This window comes from Triturus cristatus, chromosome 3_1, assembly GCF_964204655.1.
Source record: "Triturus cristatus chromosome 3_1, aTriCri1.1, whole genome shotgun sequence".
Lineage (NCBI taxonomy): Eukaryota > Metazoa > Chordata > Amphibia > Caudata > Salamandridae > Triturus > Triturus cristatus.
In genome coordinates this window covers 1,161,704,036-1,161,717,778 of record NC_140583.1, presented here as the reverse complement: position 1 = coordinate 1,161,717,778, position 13,743 = coordinate 1,161,704,036, and positions in this window count along the sequence as shown.

The window sequence follows — 13,743 nt, the reverse complement described above, 5'->3', positions numbered from 1 at the left end:
AAGCTGCTGAATATACAAGGAACTTTGTAGTGTTTTTAAAACTCCTGCACTGCTACAAAACCAGCCCCCACTAACTAAACCGACCCCCTACCCTTCCAGATGCCCTGGGAAACGTCTGATGCCCGGTCCGGCCAGTCCGACCCAGTTACTGTAAAGCCTTTTTCAATGCACTATTGTAGATATGTATGCTTATTTGATATAAACGTCACGTATCACTGTTAGTGTAAGACACAGATTCTTTCTGAATATCCTTTGAATTGGGTTTCTGCATGAATGATACACATGAGCAGTTTGGTACAAAGCTTCCTGCACAACTTATCTCCAAAAGAAGGCCTCTGGGTAGACCTCTGAGGTAAGCACATTAATGTTGTTGCTAAGGACCCTCACACAGGACCACTTACCTTTTTGACCTTCCTGTACATTTCCTGCCTATGCTTTACTATGCAAAATCTTTTTGGCAGAGAAGCCATAATACTATCCCAATTTCTACCAGTCATCTCTCATATACAAAGGGACCAATTGTTCACCAAACTAACCTGCAGTTCAGCTATTGATTCAGATTCTGGTTGGCGCTTGACATTTTTGTAGCAAAAACTGAGAAGTATCGGCAATGGTTAATTTATCTTTATGCATTAAATAATATTTTCTAAATGTTTTGTGTTTTTCACAGAAACAAACTATTTTTTAGAGGTCCCTATAAAATATGAGTTTATTCATCAATGAATTAATGACAGACACAAACTACCGATCCAGCTTTCCCATTAATTAATTAGAACTTCGGAACATTAAATACATTTCTGCCATCTGTATGGTGCAGCTTCTTTGCAGCAGGCATATTACCCCTATGCGTTACATTAGATGAGTCAAACCTCAAAACTGCCAACAAACAAATCTCTAATCTATCTCCAGCAAGAAGATAAACAATCAGAGATAACAGTCTTAACACTTTAATAGTTGCATAATAACTACTGGGTTTACAAGGAACTCTGCAGTGAGTTATGTGTTTTTAAGAGATAGTCTTTTTGCTGCACAGTTCTGCTGGTTAGGTGGAGCCTAGAACCAGACCGCATGCACTGCTCAGCGAGGCTTATTGTAGAGGAGTACGGAGTAGAAGCTCCGGAGTACAAGCTCCACCCACTCTCTGCCCATATTTGCCATTGGCTTGTGTCATTGTCCGTCCTAAGTGCTGGCTTCAGATTTGTCGATAGGTTTGTTAGTCCCTCCTTAGTACCGTCTCCTCTCCATTTGTCACCTCCCATGGCGACTGTCCCCTTTACTTTGAGTATTACACGGTAGGTGTTATTTTAGACTGTGAGCACTATGTTCGCTAATGAGGTTCTCCTACTGCATGCAGGACGTGCTTTGCTGCATTCTTTCCCCTGCCCTGCCCCGCCTTCCCTCCCATTGTCCGTCCTTTTCACCCCCCTCCCGTTGTCCTTACCTTTCACTCCCCCCTTCCTCTCATTGTCCGTGCGTTGTCCTTGTATTTTACTATCCCCGCCCTCCCTCCCGTTGTCTGTGCCTTTCACTCCCCCTGCCCCCTACGATTGTCCGTGCCTTTCACCCCCCGCCCTCCCTCCCGTTGTCTGTGTCTTTCACTCCCCCAGCCCTCCCTCCCATTGTCCGCGCGTTTCACTTCCCCACCCACACCCCTCCCGTTGTCTGTGCCCTTCAATCCCACCCGTTGGCTGTGATGCCTCCCCCCTCCTGTTGTCCGTAATGCCACCCCCTCACTCCTCCCCCTCCTGTTGTCCGTGATGCCTCCCATTTGTAATGCAATAGGTCTCGTGTAAATGCAAGACCTATTGCATTACAAATGCTTGCATTAAAGAGTTTGCGCCCTGTTTTCATGTGGCAATGACCTGCTCACAGCGGCAGACACACAACCAGAGGGCTTCAGAGCGCTTTACATGGTCACCAGGTACTTTATTTAAGGTCATATTTCTTTGTAACAAAAACACGTGAGCATAAAATGGTTTCAAAGTCGTTTGATTTTTGTTTATGAACTTAAAAAATAACTCTTATTATGGAGTGTATACTGTCGTAAAGTTAAATGGCTTACACCCTTTTTGAGAAATTGTGTGTAGCTGTGTAAGCACGACTTCATATTTAACTTGGAGTACATTAGAACAGCTTTGTACAAATTCAGTTCAATAAGGATTCTTTTTTTTTTTTTCACAGCCGCAGCGATTTCAATGTTCAAAACAACCATTTGAGTCTTGGCGTCACTTTCACATATGGTGCTCTGGGGCAGTTTACAGTGCTTAGGGTCTATTAACTTTGTCGACTTCAGATTTCTTTATTGCACAAAATAACATCTTTGAGATTAAAGCGCCAAGCAGCCTTGCTGCTACATTCTTGCAACAGAGTTTTGTTTCCGTCTTCTCACCTTGAGGTGGTAACTCTGTGATGTATGAAAACACGAAAGCACTGTGTGGTCTTGTGTAAACATGAAAGAAATTAAAATTTGTGAATACTTTTTAAAAGAAGTACATTTTTTATGATTTTTCAGCATCTGTTTTGTGTTTTGGGATCCTAGTATGTTTGTGGTCTGCACACATTCTTGGGAGGGCTTTAAACAAGCATTTGCAATGCAATGGGTCTCGTATTTACGAGACTTTGAGCTACTGGCATTGTAAATGACAAACCTTTTATCTATGTGTTAATTTTGAAAAGAGATAAATAAAAGGCATTGTCGTTTACAATGCCAATAGCTTAAAATTTAGCAAATGCGAGACCTATTGCATTGTAAATGCTTGTTTTGTTACTGGGGGCCGATTTTGCAGCACTGCCACAAAACCGGTCCCCAGTTACAAAACCAGCCTCTCCTCCCATATCCGGTATGGCCAGTCTGACCTTGGTGCCAGGGCCTATTTGTTTTCATAGTCTGACCCGGGATGGGGTCTGAAAGGGGCTCAGGTGCTCGGAGGTCACAGAACTTGTGCCGCTTTAATGCAATATTATTTTTTTTAAAAGGTGAAGAGTATGTTTTTAAAACACCACATCTCTTGACAGATACAGAGTAGCCATTCACACATTAAATAAAATAACATAAGAAAAACAGCTGATTAAGACATTAAATGTTTGTAAAAAAAAAAAAATGCATCAAGGTATTCTATAAAATTTCCCAACTTACTTGATGTTTATATACGAGCAAGCGTGGAGTTGAGGCAGTCCAGGCTCCTCTTCCAGGCCCCAGTGCAGAGAAAATAGCAGGTCTGTAAAGAAAGGGCTGGGGACCTCTGGGGCAGGCACGTCGAACAATTTCCGGGAGAGGCTGGTGGGGCTGGGTCAGCTGGGGGCCTCTTCCACAGCAGCCGCCTTCCTCCTATTTTCGAGTTCTGGCTGGTTGGAGAGCAGATTCGCAGCCAGCCAGGGATTCCTCACTGAATCCCTCTTACTTCTTTTCAGTAAGGTGTCCGTCAATCTGGGTGAGCCCGAAAATAAAGGGCACACGAGGTCAAGGGCCCTTCTTGATGTGACCATTGTATCGGTCACAGTGGGGGCAGGCAGGTAGCATCGGCAGTAAATGAGCTGTAAATCACTGTAATTAGAGCCATCAGAGGTAGCAGTTTTCCCACTGACGGCCCTTTCAGTGTTGTTTTACAGGCCCCTGTTCCCAGATACAGAGGGGAAGGGGGGGGAGGTCGTAGGCACTGCAGAGGCCTTCTTCAATATGCACCACACAGGGGACATGGCTAAATGATTAAGATTTCATTTTAGTATGGACCATTCCTGTAGTCCTGGGACGCTTTCTTAATAAAAAGAAGTAGGGGAACTGACTGTAATAAATTTAGAAAGTAGGGGCACGCCGTGCCCTTCCAATTCCCCCCCACTTCGACCACTGGTCCCAAGGCAGTGGGACAAGCACATTACCTATGTAACGGCAATGAAAAGTGACAGTAGAGGAGCCAATGACTATGTGTTAAAAGCGTAAGCAGCAGAGAGACCCGTGTAAAGCGCACTTCTCCCGGATTCACATGTAAAATTGCAAAATGCCGTAACTCAGAATGCCTAACATGTTACATGACACAGTCAATGACTGTCCTTTTTTATTGACCCAAAGTGCGAATGACAATGTCAAAAGAGACACAGTACAATTTGTATGCTAGCTAGGGTGACCAACTGGCATGAGTGCAAATTATGGACGGTAAGTGTAAAAATTCAGGATAAAAGGTCAGAATTCAGAACAGAAGGGCAAAATTCTGCACAAAACTTTAGGACAAAAGGTAAGTTTTATAGACACATCATTGCCATTGTGAGATGTAAAGCAGCAGACATAGGATGTAGCTAATTAGGACCTACAGTGCTGGACTAGAGTTCAGTCCTCCAAGTGGCCAGCTTTATGTGTCAGATCCAGTGGTCGAAGTGGGGGAAAAAAAGTAGGGGAACTGTGGGCGGAAAATCAGAGGGCGGAATTATCCCAAGGATTGGATCAGTGGGCGGAGCCAGAGGTGTGGCCAGAATGCGCAAACATCCCAATTTTTAGTATTTGTTTGGCATTTCACTGCCCAGTTTAATCAACCAATGGATACACACGATTATTTAAGGTTATAATGAGTTATTGGCATTAAAATATATTCACAAAGTGGGATATGGTTCTAATCACAGAATGTCCCAAATACGATAAAATGTGGAAGTACAAGCCTATTTTCTCCAAGCCATGGAGTTTCTGTCTTCAGCACTTCTCCCTTTTTCCACAACAGCAGTTCAAACACGAATGGCAAAATGTCTTAGTTTGCAAATGTTTTCTATATAATTATGGCTCTGCCATATTTGCCTCATAATGCAAGATCTGCTGCATGATCTGACCATTTAAACTAATAAATTGTTTGTAGCTCAAACGTATCAAAAGTTAATAAAAAAATGTGACTTGTGTTGCTGTGGAGTGGATGGCCTAGTGCAAAGGTTTTTCTGATCAACTTTCTCACTGCTGCATTTGTATGTTACACTGGTACTAATAAGGCAAAATCTTTCCAGAGACTGTTAGCATGTGTACAAATGTCAAAATAATAAAATATCAGAAAATATACTGCATTATGCTGCAGTCTTTTTTTAATGCATAATTTAGTCAACACTGCAGCATAATTTTGTCCTCCATTGCTACATAATTAATTCCAGTGGCCACACAGCAGGCACCACATTTTAAAAGTGCTTGTTAATGAAGCAGAGAGACTTTGAAGTTTGCGAACTTAGTTTGCATTGCCAATCCCTGGTGAGTTGCAGCTACTACGGCTGAAACAAGGCCAATGGAGGTACCTAGGGGTGAGGCAGACTGGCCTCAAGGGCAGGGCCGGCCTTAGCACTGGTGGTGCCCTGTGCATTAATGTTGTTAGTGCCCCCCAGTGACCACCTCTGCCAGGGATTCCCTCCCTACCACCCTTTAACAGTGCCCCTCAAGTCTCCATAACCAAACTCTCTCTCAGATGCATTTAATTTGATTTACAGTGCCACTCATACCATTGTAGGGTGTCAGAGCACTTTACATAAGACTAAGGACTACAAGGTGTAGTCTACTAGTTGGCCGTATAGTTTAATTGTGATTGGTCTGGAAAAACACAAGCTCAGAATTTAAAACATAATACCATGGTTGGGGGTTCTCTTTTTTTTTTCTTCACCATTTATATATTTTATTGTGCACCAGGCAGAAAAATAGTTTATACAGCCTTAACAATAGATCATGCCAGAATGAAGAAAACCTTAGGGGTTATTTTTATTGAAAGTTTAGCCATTGATGCTGCGTTCATGTTAGTATTGTAATCAGGAATCCCGTTCCAACATTTATTCTGAACACAGCCACTGATACAGTCCTACAAAACAAAAGAACCATCAAGTCGGCAGCAGAGGCAGGTTGTAACATATAAAAAAGAAAAAAAAAATCTACACATTACTCCAAGCTTTGGTTTTCCAGAGGGTTGACAGCTGATAAATGGCGCCGTCTTAAATTCCATATCTTAATTTGTTTGGCACATTCCACATTTTTTATGGTGTCTTTTCTCATTCTACTTGAGGGAGAAATTCCTTTGTCCTGTGGAACAACTGGATTTTTGACTGTCAGTTCAAAAGAAATTTTACACGACCCTCTGATATATCTGTGGTACTAGCGGGGTATTTCTCGAGTGCATTCCAAGTTTGTTTTGGGACCAATCTAACAACTTATTCCTTTAGTGCTACTTCCTCCTCATCACCCCATAAACCCATTAGTGAAACTTTGCATAGGGGCAGAATTTAAGCAGTCAACCATCCCTAAATTGCTTCTACATGAAACCAGCTCCCCCAACCTAAAGTCCAAGCTACCAATGAACATTGACCTTTACGAGAATGAGAAAGCACTTTCCATCTGTTGTAATGAACTTAAGGAAAACAATGTACTGGATATTGTTGTGCATAAATGTATGGCTTGCATTGAGGGGCATTCTTGGGGGTGGAGGTGATCTTCCCCCTTGTCGATAGATGTACATTTTTTTTTATAGGTTGGGGGTTCTCTTTAATAATCAGAATTGATTTCTGTTCAAAAGAACACTTTTTGCAACATTAGGATAATCAAAGACTGGAGGAAAAAACAAAACACTCTAATTTATACCTAGCAGCTTGTATGCAGCTCTTAGATGACAGTCAATAGCTAACTGTTCCATGTTAGGATTTTAACTTATAAACTACAAGTAACAAAAGGATCTCTCTGAGTAAGACTACACAGGCTCCAAGTGAAGCCTAGTCTGCAAACTATACTTCATACCACTATGGCTAATTCCAGGAGCCCCTGCAGACAGCTTTCCCAATGGCAGTGGAAATCTGTTGAGAACATGGAGTTGTGTTTCTGAGGTAAATTGTACGTCCTTAAACTCATGCACGTGCTGCATGTCCTTAAACTCTCAAAAATGCTGCTTGAATGAAGCACCGGGCTCTCCAAACAGTAATTCATCACTTATGTCCCTCACTAACTCAATTCAGGGTCAGTGTTTTAGGGGCATGCACCAATTCCTGCCTCTCCCACCAAATCAAGCAACAGTTTCACTGCTGCTACTATTGATAAAATTGAGTATGAAAACCAGAACCGGGCATCCAGTGCAGAGAATTTAGTTTTTTACCAAGTCCGTCTCTGACAAACGCCCGGAACAGGCATGCGAGTAAGTTGGAATGTATTGTGACACCTCTGCTTTGTTAGAACCCCCCACCCCTTTGTTATGAAACAAAGCCTAACAAGCCATCTGCAAGCAGCCCAGAAGTGGGTGGCACGGCTGGCCAACAAACTCTACATCCAATGTTAAGAGCTAAAGTCAAAATATATTCTGCTAGGGGCACCGCCAGTGTTCTCTACCATATGGGACTCGACGTCCTTGAACAGATACCTCTTCACAGAACCCACACGAGGCTCATTAGAGCCAATGCTTATTTACAAAATAAAAGAAATGCCACTTTTTCTGCATCCGCCATGGTCCAGTGTGCAATGGTACTGGGTGCATTTACCTAGCAGAACATGGCAGAGCACAAAAAGCATCAGAAAATCCTGCCAACTCGGTAGCTGGGGATCGGAGTTCGGTTCTGGGCGTCGGCTCAACAACCTGTGATTCTGTGTAAATCACTTCATCTCCCCGTGCCCATGGACTGCGCTTGGAGAAGCGGCGCTATATTAACCTACAAATTTAAAACGGTCTAACAAGTACCAACTGAACTTCGCCCTCTGGCGCCTCCCCGTGTTCTGGGATGCCAGTCATTCATTATCAAACACTTTGGCTCAGAATGGAGACATGGTTACAGAATGTGAACGTGTTCACAAACGCTTATTATTTTAACCCGCATATTAAACACTCCCTCTTAACCAATGAATTCATATTAGGCCATTACCGAGGCAGCACGGTACGGTAGTTCCTCCTTTCCAGGCGCTAGTAAGCTGAGTGGGTAAAAATCCCTGCACTAGTCTTGATGCCAACTTGCCTTCCTAACACCACTCAGTGACGTGAGTGTACAAGCATTCGTGAGTGAGGCCGATATACAAGTCACCAAGTTGTGCTCAACTGCACAAGTCATTCACAAAACTGCACCTCTGGTTCTGGAGCAGTGATGCAGCCAGTGGCTCTCTGAATGCGCACAACACATGAGCCTCTGGTTCTTCAGAGTGTCTGTTCCAAGTCACATGGAAGGCAACCTTCCATGTGACCTGGAACAGACACTCTTTGAAGAGATACGGATGCCCCCACTGGACACAAAGTATCCATGTTCAGATGTCCGAGAATAAGGAGGAGTATATCATACTACTGAGTGTACACGTCTCAGTCTGAACCATACCGCACCAGAAAGTGAAACCTAGCCAGACTGTCCGCTTGTGCATTTTGATACAACGTCATCAGGCATGAGATTTACCCCATGGCTGAATCTAGCCGGTTACTGTTATACCAAGGATCACGAAAGGTAATGGGTTGTGGAACATTCACGTTATTTATATATCAAAAAAACACATTCACTGATGCCTTATCCGGAAAATGCGGCTGGAGTGCACCCAAGAGATGGGATACACTTTTTTTGAGAGCTCTTTGAAACTTATATTCCCGCATGCACATTAGCAGCTTCCATGTTTCCGCACTTCATTGTAGGTGCAACCAAGCTGCCTTACAGAGTTTATACAAATGCTCACAAGCGCACTTGCTGCTAGAGTGTCAATTAGGGACATTTAACAATGGGCTTCAGTGCCCCGGATCAAACCACTCTTCCTGCAAGTCAATGAGCAGAGCAGCCGGATGAAGCGGAAGATGGTTACAAGCGCTTTCAACCTAAGGGAACACAGGTGCCTTTATCACCTACCATGACCAATTAATTCAAATGAAACCAACTGAAACATTCAAGTTAGAATTTAGCTTCTTTAACTAGTTGCCCACTTGTCTGCATCCTAAAATTAAACAAGCGGCACTGAAAGCGATCGCGAAAGCGATCGCTATTGTAAAAAAACAAACACACCCACTAGTAGTGCGCGCGCGCGCGCCACAGCGAGCCATATGTTTTCAATTATCGTACCCGTGTCTGGGCACGATAATTGAAACCACATGGGCTTTGGTGCGCGTAACAGACACCAATAGGCCATGGGCGGAGCAATGCACCCGCCTTTGGCCTATTGCGTGCTCTTTTAAAAAAAAAACACGCATTCAAAGCCCAATAACAGAAGCCAAAACTAACAAGCATTGGCATAGCCAATAGGTCTCGCCTTTGGGACCTAATAAGTGTTTAGCCATGCAACAGTTGCCTAACTAAATACTTATAAGGTCCCAAAAGCGAGACCTATTGGCTATGCCAAGCGGCCGTGCGGCCGTGAAAGTGAAAGTGATCACGATTGTGATCAAACATCAAAGCGGCCGCGAAAGTGAAAGTAATCGCGGTCAAGCATGGCGCGCGCGCACATGCACTGTAGCTCTAGGCTGGCCTGGTAGCACTTTTTGGAGCCTTCTCAATAAGTCTCGCTAGACCAGCGCATGCGTTGGGTCAGGCGAGACCTAAAAACACACGCACAAGCGTGTACAATTCCAGGGTCTGTTTCGGAACCCCGGACAAAAGGACTCTCGCTGCGCGAGCAGTTCTGCGCACTGCATCGCTAGGCGCGAGACCTAAAAAGTAACAACATCCTGGAAAAAGCAAACACTCATAGGGAATGCTAAATTTAGCAAACCATGTGAAATGTAAGCATGAACAACATGGTTACCTTAACGCTTTTACACTCACTATTCATAAATCAGTGAGTGCTTTTGCCTGAAAAGCTAAGGACATGGCTACAGGGCCCTGAATGGACCCATTTCAATGTCCATTGCTTATATCCTTACAAAACGTAAGCAGTATGGTAAAAAGACCACATCCCTGGACGCAGAGCCACAGTACACGTTTTGTTTTCCAATTCACACATTGCAGTACCTCCAGGATTGGTGCACTAGTTCCAAGCTCAGGGAAAACAAAGTCAAGAAAACAAATATAGCGCTTCACTGGCAAACTCTGTAACAGTGGCGCTAATGTGTTTGAATAAAATCAATCTGGCCACTCTGTCTTACTTTATTTAGTTATTTAATTATTTTTCATCTTTTTAACCCTTTATGCCGAATGCTGCACTTTGGAATTAAAATGTCAGAAAATACAACATTTCCAGCAAAAGTGTTTTTCTTTTTTGGATCCATTTCACAGGGGAGCAAATAAAAGAAAGGAGAGGAAAGAGAGTGAGAACCCCGTCTTGAAGTGACAGTTTTCAGTAAGAGAAGAACTGCTAGACAGAAAGAGAGGGAAGAAGGAAAGAGTGGGGGGCAGCTGAAGCGGCAGAGAAAAAGTGGACACCGTCCTTGTCTTCTCTGGGCAAGATGGAAAAGACAGAGTCTTGCTACTTCTCTGCCGCCCTGCCCGTCACGAACGCCAGGAACGCAGAGCTTTATCTATAGGTGATGGCGATTTCTTGCGTACTGGGACGCATTTTGAAAATAAAAAAGTAGTGGAGCGGAATCTTTAGAATTAAGGAAGTAGGGGCACGCCGTGCCCTGCCGATCCCGCCCACTTCGACCACTGGTCAGATCGCTTCAGGTATTCCATTTCTGTTCAGCTGGTGATAACTTGAATAGGGGCTGGTACAGTACTGAGTAATGGATAAGACCCATAGCGGACAGGTCTGGCGTGAGGGTAGGAGCATTAAGCTGGAAAAGGGAGTTATTAACCAATCTGCATGAGCTATAATTGGCTGAACACTGCTGAGCGTTATGGTATTATTGTAGGTCAGATTGGTTAGATAGGAGTTGACATTACTATATAATGCCCTGGTAGCCACTTATCATCTGAACTATGTATGGCAGGGTGTCAGAGAGCGTTACATCACACACATATTATTAAGAGACAATGACTCATAAATGTAAAAGTCAATGTATAAGTAATGTCATTTAATACAATTAGGGCTACAAGGTGTAAGAGGCAGATGTCATCCATGCTGGTAGGAAGTGGTGTAGCGTGGGCAGGGCCACACCACAGGGCGATTGCCCCGGGTGCAATATCCTTGGGGGTGCAACATTTTTGAAGAAAACAAAATTGGGGTGCATCATGGCTTGCATCTTTTGGTGAGCTGCTTGAGGTCCTCTCAAAACTCCTGTGCTTCCGTCCTGTGGGTCCACTTGAGGGTCACACTTGTTTCTTTTGGGCTCCCCTGATTGCTTGGTCCTGCCCTGACTCCTGTACTGTTGGTGAGTCTCCTGGACCTTGCTGATGCCGACGTTGCTCCTTCTTTGATTCCTGCATTGGTTGCATTTGCCAAGGCTTGGTGGTGTTCCCGCCAGACACCGACCCCTTCAGCACTCGACATCCTTTGTCGGACAGCTCGTGCATGGCTCCTGATCCTCCTCATTGTTGCCTGGTCCTCACAGCTGCAGAGTCAAGGTCCTCATCATCCATACTGCAACACCTGACATCGGAGGACATTTGGCTTCCAAGTCTCCTGGTCCTTCCTGAGTGACATAGGCTCTGTCCCCTTTCCTTGCAGGTACCTCTCATCAAGAATCCATCCTCAGATTCCATCGGACACTTCTTTCTTCTTCCACAGCGGCACTATCCTGAAGTCCTCCATTGGGTTCGACGGGCGGTTTCCGACACCACTGCGCACGTATGCACCCGGCTTCCCTGGTGTAGGTGATGGAGCAAGGGCTCGTATAAAAGAGACTTGCTCAGATGCAATCATCTCAAAATAACTTATAATACCGTAATAATTATGTTTTTAAGTACTGACATGCACTACAGTTCATACATTTAAGTTTAGGGGAAGCTTGCCTATGTGTCGTGCTAACAAGTAACCCGAATGTGACTTAAAATAGCTGCCAACGCGGGATTCTGTACTGCGCATGCGTCAATTACATCTACGTAGTAATGACGAGTCTATGCTTGGAGGGAACTTTTTGCAGCTGTGCAACAGTAATCAAAATGGCCGCTTGAAACTGACATGTAAAGCATCTGCTTGTCTTCAACTAACACATGCAAATTTTCAAAAATTATAATGCTAAAGATTTTTAGCAAATGGGATTAGAGTAGAGATAGGTGGTATACAGTGAAATCATTTTATTTTGATTTTAATATGTTTCTCTTTGACCTCTCTATTAGTTCGTATTTGGGTCTCCGAATGGGACTGAAGCCTGTACCACATCTGACTGTCACCCAGGCGCAGTAATAACAAGCCAGAAGCTGCGATGCAAATTCTTGAATGCCATCCATAAGAAAACAGCAACATACCCTGGGAACCAGCATGATGTCCTGTGAAAGGAAGAGACCATACACAAAATTGTATACTTTGTATTGATTAAAATGTGAATACGGGTGGGAAATAAAGCTTGGGAAAATAAATTGATGGGCGGGAACACCGAACAATAGACTTAAAGAAAATTATTAAAATTTAGCATGGTGTGATGGTCATCCCCCTTGCTTGTCCAATCAGAATTAGTTGTTTCATACATTTTAAACATTTAGGGGTGGTGTTTACCATTAGGAAAGTATAATAGAGGTAGTTCAGTTAGTTAGATATGCTCGTGTTGCTGAGAGACCGGGATGCTGTCCGAGAGCTGAGCAAATTTTGAAGAAGAAGCGAATAGCAGAACTTGAGCCTAAAACGAATTACTTAGAAGAAGATCGTGGAAGAATCTAGGAGGAAGATAGTGTCAGAGAGGGGTGCGACGCAAGTGTCGTATCTAGAAGAGGTCATCCATCTATCCCTGAATCCTGTCCTCAGCCTTTTTCACCTGAGCTGTCCCAGGGGATCCATCCAGTTCCTCGGCCAAAGGGGTTGGTTTCCACACCATCCTAGGTAACTATAACTCTATGTGGTATGTCATTGTACTCTCTTCATTTCTCCTCTCCAGGTACTGTCATCATAATAACATTTCTTAGATGAATTATCTTGACTTCATTTCGATAGATTAATTTCTTCCTCTAGAGAAAACGGTGTACGAATTGTATTGGTTTTGGCTCACATGAATTTAACTAGATACACTTTTTTTATTTTTTTATTTTAAATTATTTTTATTAATAACATAGGGCATCAACAATTCGCATGATCTACACAAAAATATTTCTGGACATCACCAATACATGTTTACCTGTATAGAAGCAATATGTGGACCGAACTTCAATAAGTTTCAGACAACATTTCCGTCCACCATCCCCATCCCTGTCCCTCCAACATCTCTAATCTGACCTTTGTGCAGTGTCTAATCCTGGTGGGTCACATATGTATCCTCTGAATTTGTTCCAATCTCCCCAGACTCTTGCCCATTTTTGGGGGCACCCCCTATGCACATACACTGCCCTTTCTGCTACCATGGCTTCATCCATATCCTTACACCAATCTCGCAGTGCCGGTACCCCGTTCGATCCCCACCTCCTGGCAATATTTCTTTTAGCAATCACGGTTCCCAATGTTACCCAGTCCTGCGCTGGATGAGTTAGATCAGTCGGCTCCCATATGTTTAATAAGCATTGTTTCGGTTCTGGAAGCACTGATTCCCCCACCCATTTGCGACATAGTCCTCATTATCTTGATCCAATATGCCCTAATCTTAGGACATTCCCATATCGTGTGATAGAAGGTACCCTCTTCCCCACAACCCCTCAGACAAAATTGGTGTGTAGCCAATCCTATTTTAAAGAGGGTCACTCTAGTGTAATATGTACGATGAAGTACTTTCAATTGTATCAGTCGCAGGCGTGCCGATATTGCCACCTCCCGAGGGGACGACAGCGCCTCCTGCCACT